We start from the raw sequence: 14,441 nt of genomic DNA, 5'->3' as shown, positions 1-14,441 counted from the left end.
GCGAGCTTCCCGTACGGAATGCATAACCAAAGCTTTTTTTTAATTTTTATTGTATCTTGGTACACGTGACAATTCAAACAGCACTTCGTTGGGATGTGAAAAGAAACTGCAGCATCCAGCAGAAACCCACACAATCAATGTAGTTGCAATTGTGTGGGACTGCTGTTTCATTACATGATTATACAGAGCTAATTATTCAGAATATCAATTTGCTGCCAAATTTTTATTCAAACATTCCATTTATTTCACAAAAGGTGTTTCAGCGAACTCTTGTAGTGAGTCATCACCTGTCCTAGCTGCATTGTTGTGTAGCCTTTTTGTTCTTCCCAGGTTTCCTTCTTAAATTATCTCAGACAACTGAAAAAGAACAGAATGGAACAATCTGAGAAATTGTCTTTGTTAGAAATCATAAAAAAAATAAATTCCTTTTTAAAACAAAAAAATACAAACTATCCACTGATTTACCAGATCTTTCATCCATGGTTCTCCAACTGGAGTGCTAATATTGAGAGCACCTGGCAACATTAATTCTCACTGTGCCATTTCCTAAGATGAAGGGTTCCAAACCAAATTGTTGACCGTTCTTTTTCTCCCACTGATACTGCTCGATCCATTGTGCTTTTCATCATGTCCTCAATTAACATTGAGTAACAAACAGTAAATGGAGTATCACTGTCCTACAGTTTGCAAATTCTTGATAAAATAATGACATCTATGGTTGATATTTCAAATGAATTGGAGGTTATTTGCAAAAAATAATTCATGGATATTTGGATGAAATTAGGAAATGACAGTTATGTTTTGCGTAAATTAAACAACTAAAACTTTATTTGCAATGCACAAAAGTGCTCGAGTAACTCAAATCAAAGACCTATAGATGCTGAGTTTCTCCAGCAAGTTTATGTATTGCTCTACAATCACAGAGTCTGCATACTTGGTTTAACTTATGAAAGCTTTCTTTTGTCTTTTCAAAGAAATATTAGAGTCAAGGACAGGGTAGATTGTTAGATTCTTTCTCCCAGGGTGAAGAAGTCAAATAATTGAGTGCATAGATTTAAGATGAGAAGGGAAAAGCTCGAGGAAGATTTCAAAGGGTTTATTTTTAAAACATAGAGTGGTACAAATGAGCTTCTAGGAGAGATGATGAACAGCTAGATGAGCAGCATTTAATTGGAACATTTTTCAGGAAGGGAGTGGTGGAATATAGACCGTTCAAGGTGATGGGGTTGGTTTGCATGGGTGTTGATGATCAGTACAGTCACTGAGCTGAAACCCATTGTGTATTTTCCTATGTTCTATGTTGTGTTTGATATTTCATATAATTGGCAACAAAATGTTCTTTGGATGTTAATGAAATCTTCCAATACCCCCCAGCTTTGCATGATACCTCAGGAATGAATCTCCAATGTTCCTTTATACACCAGTATCAATATTTTTGATTTCCATCATGTCTTTCTTGAAGCCTATAAATCTGTAACTGGATGGATTTCAGTATGCATAATGAAAGGATTTTTTTTTTGTTTTGTTTTGATGAACTGCTATACAAGGAATTGTGTATATGACTTCAGTTGCATTATTTAAAAGAAGAATTCATATTCAGAAACAATGTAAAGTAGTGCTTATTCTTTTGGCACGGTTAGCTCAGTGCTAGTAAAGCACCAGCAATCTGGGTTCAAATCTAATGCTGTTTGTAAGGAGTTTGTTCAATTTCTCTGTGTCTGCATGGATTTCCTCCGGGTGCTCCACTTTCCTCCCACCCAGGGTTGTAGGTTAATCGGTATATTTGGGCGGTACAGGCTCGTGGGCCAGGAGGGCCTGTTACCGTGCTGTCTGTCTAAATTAAAATTTCAATGCCCACATAGTTGCCTTTAGACTTTTATTAAATTTATTGAAGAAATGTCTTTCTTCAGAGCATTTATGCAACCATATGCAAGTTGATATAATTCAAAAACAGACCCTCAAATTATAATGCTTTCAAAATCAACACATTTTAAATAACTGACCCACAAGCAGCCTATTAATCTGTTGCTTTATTAAATGAAAAAAAGTATTAATTATGTAGCTAATAACCTGAGCCATTAAATTGACTCATCATGTTGTCTCTTTCATTTAGACTACACTCTAAAATCCACACAACTTAAATAAATTGGCTTGGATTTTAGTTTGGAGATGAACTGTATCTATGGAGAAGCTGGCAAACACAGAAGACAGGATTTCTCAAATGTCACAGTCTTTAATTAAGATTTCCAGCTGAAGCAACTATCAAACAATATTCTCATCTTGCGTTCAAACCAAAGGGAGACACAATAAACCTCATTAAAATGTAATTCAGCGAGGCGGGATTCCTGAATCTCTTCAAAAGACCAAATCCGAACTGTTAGTAAAATACAAATATAAAACTTTAAATGAAAGCTGTAGAATCTAATTAATAGTTCCTATAAATAACCTGGAATGTAATTGACAGTTTTTTTTTAAAAGTGATACCAATAAACAACACCCACTCTCTCACAGGAAAATCGACGACATCTTCAGAAACGTCAAAAGTAAACAAAGCATAAGAGGAACTAGAAGCAAGTCGGTGCCTCTAATTCCTCAGGAGTTTGCAGAGGTTTGAAAAGACATCGTAAACCCTGGCAAATTTCTACAGAGTTGTGGTGGATCGTGTGCACACCGGCTGCATCACGGTCTGGTATGGGGATACCAATAATCCTGAGCATTAATTAAAGATAAAAACATGCATAATATAATAGACGCAGCCCAGGAAATCATAGGCAAAACCCTCTCCACCATCGAGAACATCTACAGGGAACGCTACCGTCAGCAGCAGCAATCATCAAAGATCAACACCCAGCACACACTCTGTTCTCATTGCTACCATGAGAAAAGAGGTAGAGGTGTCACAAAACTCACCACCACCAGACTACCCCTCTACCATCAGACTCTTCAACAAACTCAATCTGGGACTTATTTAAGGCCTCTTACTTTTGTACTTTATTGCTTTTTTTCCTCTCTGTATTGCTCAGTTTTTTAACATTTCTTTGTTTACATGTGCATGTTGTGTGCAATTTTTATTTTTGCACTACCAATAAGTGGCCATTCTGACTTGCCCACAGGAAAAAAAGAATTTCAGGGTTGTATGTTCTCTGACAATAAATTTGAAAACTGAAATCTGAACTCTTATCTTACATTCCTGGAAAAGGAGGAGCTGAAGTATCAGCAACACCAAGGTATGGAAGGCCTGGTCTTCCATGTGGATGGGGAAGGTGTTAGCACAGATGCTGTGAGTGGAGGAGGTGTGATCTCTCTGCCTATTACTGGTGGTCATGTGGCCTCCCCATCTGAAACTCATTCAGAAGTCACATCACCTGTCAGTACGTGGTGTACTTTTTGTTTCACTCAGTTACAAAGTTGTAGACAAAGTTACGGTTTGCACATGGAGTGTCAGTTAAGATTGGGCTCCAGCCACTGGTCAGTGCACACCTTGCCATTGGCTGATTCAAATCACCTTGCATCCTTATTGGCTAGAGCCCTGTTTTTAGCACCATCACAGAGGACATTCCCTCTCTCTGCCTTGTGGAGATAGCCCTGGACCCCACTCCATGCCAGATTGCTACTCTAGACGTTGCTTGGAAGAGTTGAGGGTAAGATGCACACTGCACTGAGTCTGAGCTGTGGTAGTGCTATAGCTCAAATTACTATAAATCAATATTGGCAGTAGGGCCTTTGTTCTCAACTGATCAGGGTTCCAAATGTGGTACCAATGGTACCAGATCCACTCCCTCTCATTCAGGGGTCTGGGAATGCGTAATAATTCCTGCTTATTATTTATTATATCATTATTCAAATCACCTATTTGAATTAATAATTGTGTACTCTTTAATATTATCCTCTACTTGCTTCCCATCACAAATTTACCACATTCTTTATTAATTGTGCATGTTTTACTCCTGTTACAATTTTCCCCCACGCACCCTTATTAATTGTGCGTGTAAATAAAGTTACGTTTGATTGCAAACCCTTGTGTTCGGACTCTTCTCTCTTTTAACCCACCAAACCTGACACTTTTTCAACAAAACAATTGCCAAATTAAATTGGCTAAGATTTGTGCAAAATTTGTATTTGATGTTATTAATTTCTAATTCTCTCAGAGTTTAGAAATGGGGGCACAAATAGTTCTTTGAAAATAGACCGGGATAGAAGGGTCCAATTGTAATGGTTCATACAGAAACTAAAGACATAGAAGGAGGAATTAGGTTCTGTAAAGGGAATTTGAGGATAATGTTGAATACAGCAGCTTAAAGGACCATTTATCAAACTGGGGTTGAACCAGAGAGATTAAAAGGTTGAATGTGTAGCTTTAAGACAAGTTTTTAATATATGAGCAATACAGAAAGAGGGAATTTGCTTGAATAATTATCTATGTCTGTAGATAAGACTTCAATATGAAAAATGGTGAGAGTGGGAGGTGGAAGGGTTCAGGTTATATACACAGCAATATATAAGGTAATTGAATAATTTAGGAATTTTCCATTTGATATGCAGACTGTGGCAAGTCAAGTCACCTTTATTTATCGTTCATACCATGCTTGCACTGTAAAGATGAGATAGCATTTCTCCAGGACCACTGAGCATATTTACATAAATATAGGTTAGAATAGAAGTTCGACACATTAAAAAAAATTAAGATGTATACAATAACAGTCCACAATACTCTATCCCCAAAAGTTCTGGTGGTTTGGTGTGGGATGGGGGATGGGGGGGGGGGGGAGAAATCTCTTGCCCAATCTGGTTGTAAGGGCCTGAGCGCTGCAGGATCTCCTATGTGATGGCAGAAGGACTTGAGGGACAATTTTTATTGTCTTCCACCTGCACAGATTGTTGTAAATGTCCTTCATGGTGAGAACAGAGCCCCCAATGATCTGTTCTGCTGATTTCACTATCCTCTGAAGGTCTTGCAGTCTGAGGAGGTACAGCTTTTACACGCAGGACCAGAGAACACTGTTTTGTCGGATTGTACTTGTGCAATGAGATAACCATAAACTTGGCTTAACTGAACTCAGCTGATGATACTGTGGAGGTTGGTGGACTCTTGTAGAGAAGTCCTGCCAGACAAGAGGCTGTGTACATTAAAGGGGAAAGGAGGACACACCTATACCACTGGAGTGTGCAGACACTGGCACAGATGCAGCCAATGGTGCATGGAGGATCAAAAGTAAGTTGTTAAGAAATCTAGCAAGTTCAGTAGTCATGACAGCGTGAGTAGGTTTGTTTGTTTGTTCCAGAAATTTCTTGGTGATCCTTTGAGAAGGGTGGTTAAATTATTTAGTTTATCAATAAAATTCCAATCTTGATTCAGCAATGATAACAATTATTGGAAAATAATCCAAAAATTTTCTGGATTATTGGATGTTTCCTTTGAATATCCAATACACTTTAAATTCACTTTTGTTAATGTGTTGATCAAACAGTAACATAATAAATGTTTCAGCAAAACAGGGGAGTTTAAGTTGTGCTCAGAAAGCATAGCCCTGGGCAATTGAAAGCTAGTACAGGAAATACGTTCCCAATGAGTTTAAAAAAGAAGTGTGGGATATGCAGTTTCCTTGAAATCAAAGGGAGAATGAGAAGTGGGGCTCCAGTGAACCAGATGCTGAATTCCTGATGGGTTTCTGAACAATTGAATAGCAAATTATCTGAGTTTTTCTATCTTGTCTTTTTTTTTTCTCTCAACTACTTATAAAGAAGAATATATGTGTAGTAACAGTAGTGTGGACAGAATAACAAAGTAATCTTTATTGCATTTGATGAACATCTTGGAGTTGATTGAAAGTTGTCTGAAAATTAAATGGTGGCTTCAAGAAATAGTCTCCAAAGCTTCAAATATATAACAGAAATAGTGGTAGATAATCAGATTATCTTGAAAGGATAATGGCATGGAGATGCAGATGGAGGTGAAGCCAGCGCCAGTCGAAGATGTAACACTTCCCACAATGATGTGAATACATTGGGTTAAAAAGGGGGATAAATATAAAGAACACCTTGTCTGGAAGGTATGTTCTCAATATTGCCAACAGTGAAAAAGCACTCCCAATAAGAAGAATAACTTTCAAGAGAAAGCATAATGCTGGTGAACCGTATCATCAATGCTGAAGAACAATGTGAAAGCATCCCTAAGGTGGTGAGTTTCATGTAATTGTGCTGGAGAAAATATTCAGGGACAGACGTGTTAGGAATTATAGACTCAAAGATCCAAGACAGATTGCTTAAAAAAAAAGTAACCTGACCTTGGAGGAAATGGAGGGAGCTTCAAGCTGCAGAAAGCATGAAGGTTCAATTTAAAGGAATGATAGTCCAAAGGACTGAATGTGAGCGCTGTAGTAAACTGAATCTCAGAGAGTGACAGAAAAAAGTGTAGACTGAGGAGAACAAAACACCAAGGATATGAATACTAATGATATGGAGCAAATTTAAGTTCTTGAGAGACACTATTGTGGAGAATCTTTCCTAGACCCAACACACAAATGGCATCATGAAGAAAGCACATCAGCACTTCTTCCTTGGGAGTTTGTGGAGATTTGACATGACATTGAAAACCCTGGCAAATTTCTACAGATGTGTGCTGATGGACTGCATCACATTCTGGTATGGGGACACCAATACACCTGAGCACAAAGGCCTCCAAAAGGTAGTGGGCTCAGCCAGGACATAGCAGGCAAAATCCTCCCCACTATCGAGAATGTCAGCAAGTAGTAGGAATCATCAAGAGTTCACACCACCCAGCTCACACTCTGTTCTCGCTGCTACCATCAGGAAAGAGGTCTAGGTGCCACAAGAGTCGCCCCACCAGGTTCAGGAGCAGTGGCTACCCCTCCACCATCAGACTCCTCAACGACAAACTCAATCAGGAACTAATTAAAGGACTCTTACTTTTGCTCTTTGTTTTTTTCATACTCTCTATATTGCACCATCGGTTTGTTTACATTTCTTTATTAATTTGTGTACAGTTTTTTTTTGCACTACTAATAAGTGGTAATTCTGCCTCACCTGCAGGAAAAAAGAATCTCCGGGTTGGATGTGCTGCATGTATGTACACTGACAATAAATCTGAAATCTGAAGTGTCAAATAAGAAATTATGTTCTGCTTTTTTTTAAACTTTATTTAAGATTTTATAACATGAATAACATATAGGATTACAGTAAAAAAAATTAAGAATAAAATAATAAAATTACAATACAGTATCAGTAAATGTTTTGAAGGTTTTCAAGATGGTTACCAACCAAAGTTCTTTCATTCTCCAAAGGAAGCTATAGCATTTGCTCAAGAGCTGCCAATTACTCAGTTTCAACAGAGACATAGTCCGTCGCAATCTCTAAGGAGACAAGAGATGGAAGAAAAGTGCCGTGCTCCAAGAAGGAATGGTTGTAATGGTGACTCGGCAGTTGGAGCTGATTAAAGGAAGAGTTGTCCTTTTTTTTCTAATTTTAAAAAAAAAAAGGGATATTAAATAATGATGATGTTAGTTTAAGATGAAGTGAGAGTTGAGGGAGAGAACTGGATAGGCACTATTTCCTGAAATTATGTTCTGCTTTGTGGAAAAATACACACAGAGCAATAATTTTACAAATGAAAATGATCATCGGTTAAACCTAGACCACTAGAATGATTGTTGAAAATGTGCCGCTCTTTCACCGTTCTGATGTCTGAGGTTCAGTTTTGACTACCAATGAACTGACTCATTTTACCTGTGATTGCAAGGATTTGCTTTGGGTATGTTGTGCATCCCAAAGGCATGCTGGCTGTTTGGTTAATTAACTCTTGTTAACTGGTGTCGAGTTGGTGGATGGTAGGAGAATCAATAGTAACGAATGAAAGAATATGGAGCAATAAGTGGGGAAATGGGATTGATGGGGTTGCAAGAGAGCTGGGCAAAGATTCAATGGGATAAATAGATATTGTTATAAAGAAATATAAATAAACTACAATTAAACAGATAAAATCAAATTCATGAGTATAATAAAAAAAAGATGATTTCCATTTCAATGATGGGAGATGTATTGCACCTAACTTTATACTTGAGATTGCGATTAGATTTGGAAGCTCAGTATAAAGTGATTCTCCTTCACTTGCAGAGGAAAGAATCGCAGGTTTCAGATTTGCAGAGCTGAAACCACTTGCATCTAGCTTATCATAGAGCTCATCTTCTACAGGTATGAGGGACAGGTATGACTACTTTTGTGTAGCAATTATAATATATATTAGATTATCTAATTGAGATGTCTGCTGGGCAGAAAAATATGTTTGGACAAGGAAATTATGTATAATGATACTGAACTGATTAATTGAATCTTATCTGCTGGACTTGTTAGATATCATGTGACTACATATCAGCATGATGCTGAACCAAGCCATGAAAGACCCCAACAATGAAGATGCTATTTACATCCGGTACTGCACGGATGGCAGTCTCTTCAATCTGAGGCGCCTGCAAGCTCACACCAAGACACAAGAGAAACTTGTCCGTGAACTACTCTTTGCAGACGATGCCGCTTTAGTTGCACATTCAGAGCCAGCTCTTCAGCGCTTGACGTCCTGCTTTGCGGAAACTGCCAAAATGTTTGGCCTGGAAGTCAGCCTGAAGAAAACTGAGGTCCTCCATCAGCCAACTCCCCACCATGACTACCAGCCCCCCCCACATCTCCATCGGGCACACAAAACTCAAAACGGTCAACCAGTTTACCTATCTCGGCTGCACCATTTCATCAGATGCAAGGATCGACAATGAGATAGAAAACAGACTCGCCAAGGCAAATAGCGCCTTTGGAAGACTACACAAAAGAGTCTGGAAAAACAACCAACTGAAAAACCTCACAAAGATAAGCGTATACAGAGCAGTTGTCATACCCACACTCCTGTTCGGCTCCGAATCATGGGTCCTCTATCGGCATCACCTACGGCTCCTAGAACGCTTCCACCAGCGTTGTCTCTGCTCCATCCTCAACATCCATTGGAGCGCTTTCATCCCTAACGTCGAAGTACTCGAGATGGCAGAGGTCGACAGCATCGAGTCCACGCTGCTGAAGATCCAGCTGCGCTGGGTGGGTCACGTCTCCAGAATGGAGGACCATCGCCTTCCCAAGATCGTGTTATATGGCGAGCTCTCCACTGGCCACTGTGACAGAGGTGCACCAAAGAAAAGGTACAAGGACTGCCTAAAGAAATCTCTTGGTGCCTGCCACATTGACCACCGCCAGTGGGCTGATATCGCCTCAAACCATGCATCTTGGCGCCTCACAGTTTGGCGGGCAGCAACCTCCTTTGAAGAAGACCGCAGAGCCCACCTCACTGACAAAAGGCAAAGGAGGAAAAACCCAACACCCAACCCCAACCAACCAATTTTCCCCTGCAGCCGCTGCAACCGTGTCTGCCTGTCCCGCATCGGACTTGTCAGCCACAAACGAGCCTGCAGCTGACGTGGACTTTTACCCCCTCCATAAATCTTCGTCCGCGAAGCCAAGCCAAAGAAAGAACATATCAGTAAACAAGGATTTTTTCTTCTCTTTAGCACTGTAAGGGGCTCCAGATGACACTAATGGTGACTCTTTGTCTGTCATGGCATGCAGGAGGCAATTTTGTGCAACACAGCAAAACCCCTGGTAGCCAATACCTATGAGGATTGTTAGATGCTGGATAAGTGAATTTTCCGTTTGCTTGAGAGTGGGCGATTGGCAAACTAATGGAGAGGTGAACCAATTTTAAATTTCATCTTTGTTACCTTTTTATATTCTGTGGGTTTTTTTTTTGGGGGGTGTGGGGGGTTGCTCGAGGCTGACAGTTGATTGAATTCTGGATACCATGGGTTTTACTGTATTGTATGCTCTGCACTATTACACAGCCACAAAGCAATCTTGAATGTGTGTGTTTTCTGGTGAAACTTAGCAATTTAGAGGGGACTACTAAATCATATGTGCTGAAAGAGTGCAACTTGTACCTTGTAGACTGCCACTGGATTCAAAGGATAAGCTGAAAGTAACACTATACGAGTCAGCCAAGATATACTAATTCCAAAAGGAATATGTTCACTGCTTCGATCAGTTAAATGGCAACAATATCTAAGAGGGACGTGTCATTGCAAACATCATTTAATCTTAAAATCTTGACTAAAGCTATTAAGTGTGTGTGTGTCCATTGTCAATTATAGAAAATGACTGTCTACAATGGCAGTGATGCTTTTTTAAAAATTATTGTTGGGGTTCAAAATGGATTTCAGCGTAGGAATTTAGATGAAAGGTCATCATATTTCATTGCTCTCCATAGATACTTTAGGACGTACTACAGAAAATGTATATGTAATGAAATCACCTTTTGTGTCGAATGTCTTTCAAAGGAAAATGCATGAGTTAGTGGATGGACTGCGGGGAATAAAAGTCATTATGGTTCATTTTATTGCTTAGGATCTGGAGAAAAAATGTATTATTCAATTTGTTTATATGTTCCTGGTCTGATTGTAACCGAGGAGAAAATAGAATGTGGGAAGGAGGAGGATTGTTTAGGAGAATTCCATTATGTTTCAGTCCCCAAACCATACCTTTGTTGGCTAGGGAAAAAGAGTCATTATTTTTAATTTTATGGCTATAGGATTTGTAGAAAAAACTGTAAGAAGCAAATGAAAAATGTGTACAATACACAAAAGTGCTGGAGAACATCTCGAAGCGTCTATAGGAAAAAAGTAGCGAAAGTAGCTCAGTATTCTATATATTCGAGTTGATGTATATGCAGGGAAGTCGATGTGCATGTTGTGGAGCCTAATACAAGACTGACACCTCCAGGCTTGCATGCTGGACTTTTGTACATCACTGATTCTGTTAGGTGGACAGGAAGTGACATCATCAGCTCAGATAAAAACCTGTTGGACACAGGTCAATTTCCTGCATTTTTCACAGCATGTCTGCCATTTTTGGAGCTGGTTTGCTTGCTGGGAAGTGGGTCACCATAGGTTAACCAATGTTTCAGGCCGGATCCCTTCATGACATGTGACTTCAAGTCCTCTGCAGTCACAGTAAAGCAGAGAAAAGAGTTCACCTAGTTAAACAGTTGCTCAAGAAAGCACTGGACAGTGGCTCAGATTCTTATCTACCTCTATTGAGTTAGAGCTTCAGCACTTGAACAAGGCATGTCACACGCGATCTTCTGATGGGACTTCGACTATGTACCGCACTTCCCTACTCTACAGACCAAAACAAGAGATGTTGAATGGAAACAAACCCACCTGCAATGGAGACAAAAAGCAAACTGACAAGTCTGCAAGAAGCTTAGGGCCACTGGCACAACATGACTCAGAGAATCCAACATTTGGGACAAAAAAGCTACTGTTCTAGAGGAAGTAAATCCAAGATCCTACACTGTCAGAACAGAGGATGTTCAAATTCTAAGGAGGAATTAAAAGAGTCTGCTGAAGACACAAGATATAGTGCAGGAACAGACAAATGCAGAAGATCCAGCCTGCACAGCAACAGAGGAAACACCACCAGTCCTAGACAGTAGTGGACCAGCGGAGCCGACACAAGTTAAGAAGATCTTCATCTGTTATCAAAGCACCTGACAGACTGAATCTCCAAAAAGAAAAAGAATTGAACACTTAAAAAGTTTGGTGCTGATGTTTATGTTTGTGCTGAACTTTAAATTGAAATTGTTACTGTATTAGTGTATCATGTGGTTAGATTAAACATCTCAAGGGAAGGTGTTGTAATGATAAAATGCTAGTAATAATCCTGACCACCAGAGGGAGTTGGAGATGAGTTGGTGCAGCTAGGAGTATATTCAAAATGGATGCTTCCATTAGGTCATGGGTACTGTAGCTAATAAAGTATAGTTGTAAAAGAACCCACATTTCTTTATTACAATAAAATAAACATCACAGAGAGGAGAACTTCTTTAGAGTATGAATCCCTTAGAGACTGCAGTGGAACATCTAAATTGAGTTAACTCCTTTCAAGCATGATTACGACTCAGATGCATTTTTGCAAAACTGTATTGAAAATGGAATCATGTGAAATAAAGTTAAACTTCCAGAGGGAAGTTGCTTTATTTGAACATACTGCAAGGGCCCAAGAATTTGGTAACATGCATCAAGTATGCACAAGTTGATTAGTCATAAAACAGTTAAAAACCCCTGGTATCCAGCACCTATGGGGATTGATTGATGCTGGATAAATGAATTTTCCACTTGCGGCTTTGTGTTTTATGAGGCACACCAATTTTAAACTAAATTTTAACTATTTCTTTGCAGGTTTTTTTTTGCTGGTTGCTTGAGGCTGCCAGATATTTGAATTCTAGATGACAGACTTGAATTGATGAATAAAATTATCCTTGTTTACACAATTTGTGTGTGACAGATATTGTAATTGATGATAAGCAAATGATAGTAAAATAGGAATTGTGTGGCTGTAAAATAACCCATATTGCTCCATCCATACCCAAGCCCCAGTGGTAGTCAATCTCAAGGAGACTTTGAGGAAAATCAAATGTTTTGGATACAGTGATCATAGATGACAGTCCATCAAATATGACTATGCCCATATTTAGTCTGTCCAGGTGTCAAAGTACAAATCTGGAATCTCCTCTGATCCATGAAATTTCCACTCTGTAATTTCCACTCTGTGTTTAAATGGTACACAACTCCAGGTTACAATTTTATTAAAAATTTGCAGACACTGGTAATCTGAAACAAAAACTCAGTCAAAATCTAACCTATTTTCCCTTTCAATAATACTGATGAACAGTATCTCATGACATGGAACAAGAAAAAAAACACTTGGAAATCATGAAGAATTGTTCCATGAATGCACTTTGAATTACAGAATTCAGACACCCAAAATTTGTGTTCTGAGAATTGACACGTCAGATACACAAATATCCTAATTATTGACAGAGAAATAAGTCTGTGACCATGCTTGATGCGCTAAATTATATGATTAAATCTGGTTTGAAAGCTTCCTCCATCTCAGTGACGATGAGAGGTCTAGATTTGTGTAAGCCAACTAACATGGCCCCATTGTCTTGCACTTGGCTGTTGCAGACAAAAACATTTAACCATCCTGTCACTTTGCAAATCATATCCTGTGTGTAACCTACTCGGTAGGGTGTATTGTTTGTTTACAAACCTGATATTTTAATGTAAAAGCTGGCTACTGCCTGTAACATTTTTTTGGATGAAGACTGCTTTTCCTCCTTTATTTTCATAATTCTGTAACTCCTGAAGAATGACTTAATTTTTTAAATTTAAATTTAAATTTTGGACAGACAGCACAGTAACAGACCATTTTGGCCCATGAGTCCATGCTGCCCAATTTGCATCCAATTAACCTACACCCCGCTACGGTTCGAAGGGTGGGAGGAACCCAAAGCCCCCAGAGAAGACCTATGCAGACATAGGGAGAATGTACAAACTCCTTGCATACTGTGCAGGATTAGAACCCCAGTCCTGATCGCTGGCTCTATCCGCTACAACCGTGCCACCCCTAAAGAGGATGACACTGCTATGGCTGCTGTAATATTCGCATTGTCTCAATTATGGGGTATCAGGGGCAAGGTCTTTTAGTGCTCCTCTGCAAGGTCCTATTGTCTAGCCATTCCATCCAATGCCCATACGCAGGTTTAATTTACCTGGTGTAAGGGGCCAGTGTAGTGAGGTCACTACGACTACAGCTAGGTTATAGCTCTTGGTTATAGCCCTAAGGCTGTAGCTCGAATCCGCAGGAGTAGAAAGATGCACACACCAGTAGAGTGTATTCGACACTGAGTTTGTGCAGTGGCAGCTCTGCCTTTTATACTCAGCTTGACTGCGTTATCAACGGGGCGTGACTTGAGTGGGCCGGCTGCCTTTTGGTTACCTCAGTTGCCCAAGCCCTGACTGGGTCCCCTGCCATCCACCAGCAGTGATTGGCAAGTTTCACTGCAGTGCCAGCGGCCTATGGAAATGGGTGTTTCAGCCTGCACGATGCTTTACCGGTCACTGTCTTCAATGGCCATTTCCTGTGCAGGCCGCTACATTAGTGACATTTCTTCAGACAACGAAGATCTAAGGAATCTGATTTCAGATTGATTGTCAGAATGCATACTTGACTTCACATACAACCCTGAGATTCTTTTCTCTGCAGGTGAGGCAGGATTACCACTTGTTGGTAGTAATTTTTAAAAAACTGACTTAATGAACACAGGCAAAAAAAAAACAACAGAAATGTAAAGAAACTGTGCATTAAAGAGATGGGTGGGGAGGGAGAATCAAGAAAGACATTTAAGGATTCCTACTTTTGGAGTGAGTTTGTTGTTGAGGGGTCTGGTGGAAGGCTAGCAGCTGTTCCAATCTGGATCCAAGATGAAGGTGCCCTGAATTTCAAGCATTGCAGGCTCTGGGGAAGCAATGTTTTGGTGCAGGGCACTG

The 14,441-nt window shown here is 39.7% G+C and overlaps 1 long non-coding RNA gene across 4 annotated transcripts in view; it reads right to left on the bottom strand.

The window, feature by feature from the left end:
• Positions 1 to 208: 208 nt before the first annotated feature.
• The window catches only part of LOC138747027 (uncharacterized), a 68,273-nt gene continuing 54,040 nt past the window's right edge, over positions 209 to 14,441 (bottom strand). For all 4 annotated transcript variants that reach the window (XR_011347267.1, XR_011347266.1, XR_011347268.1 and 1 more), the window contains one exon: positions 209 to 357. This is a non-coding gene — a long non-coding RNA (uncharacterized lncRNA). The remainder of the gene's footprint in view (positions 358 to 14,441) is intronic.

This window comes from Narcine bancroftii, chromosome 1 (genome assembly GCF_036971445.1).
Source record: "Narcine bancroftii isolate sNarBan1 chromosome 1, sNarBan1.hap1, whole genome shotgun sequence".
Classification (NCBI taxonomy): domain Eukaryota; kingdom Metazoa; phylum Chordata; class Chondrichthyes; order Torpediniformes; family Narcinidae; genus Narcine; species Narcine bancroftii.
The sequence above is the reverse complement of the archived record's forward strand: the minus strand, read 5'-3'. Positions and strand labels throughout refer to the sequence as shown.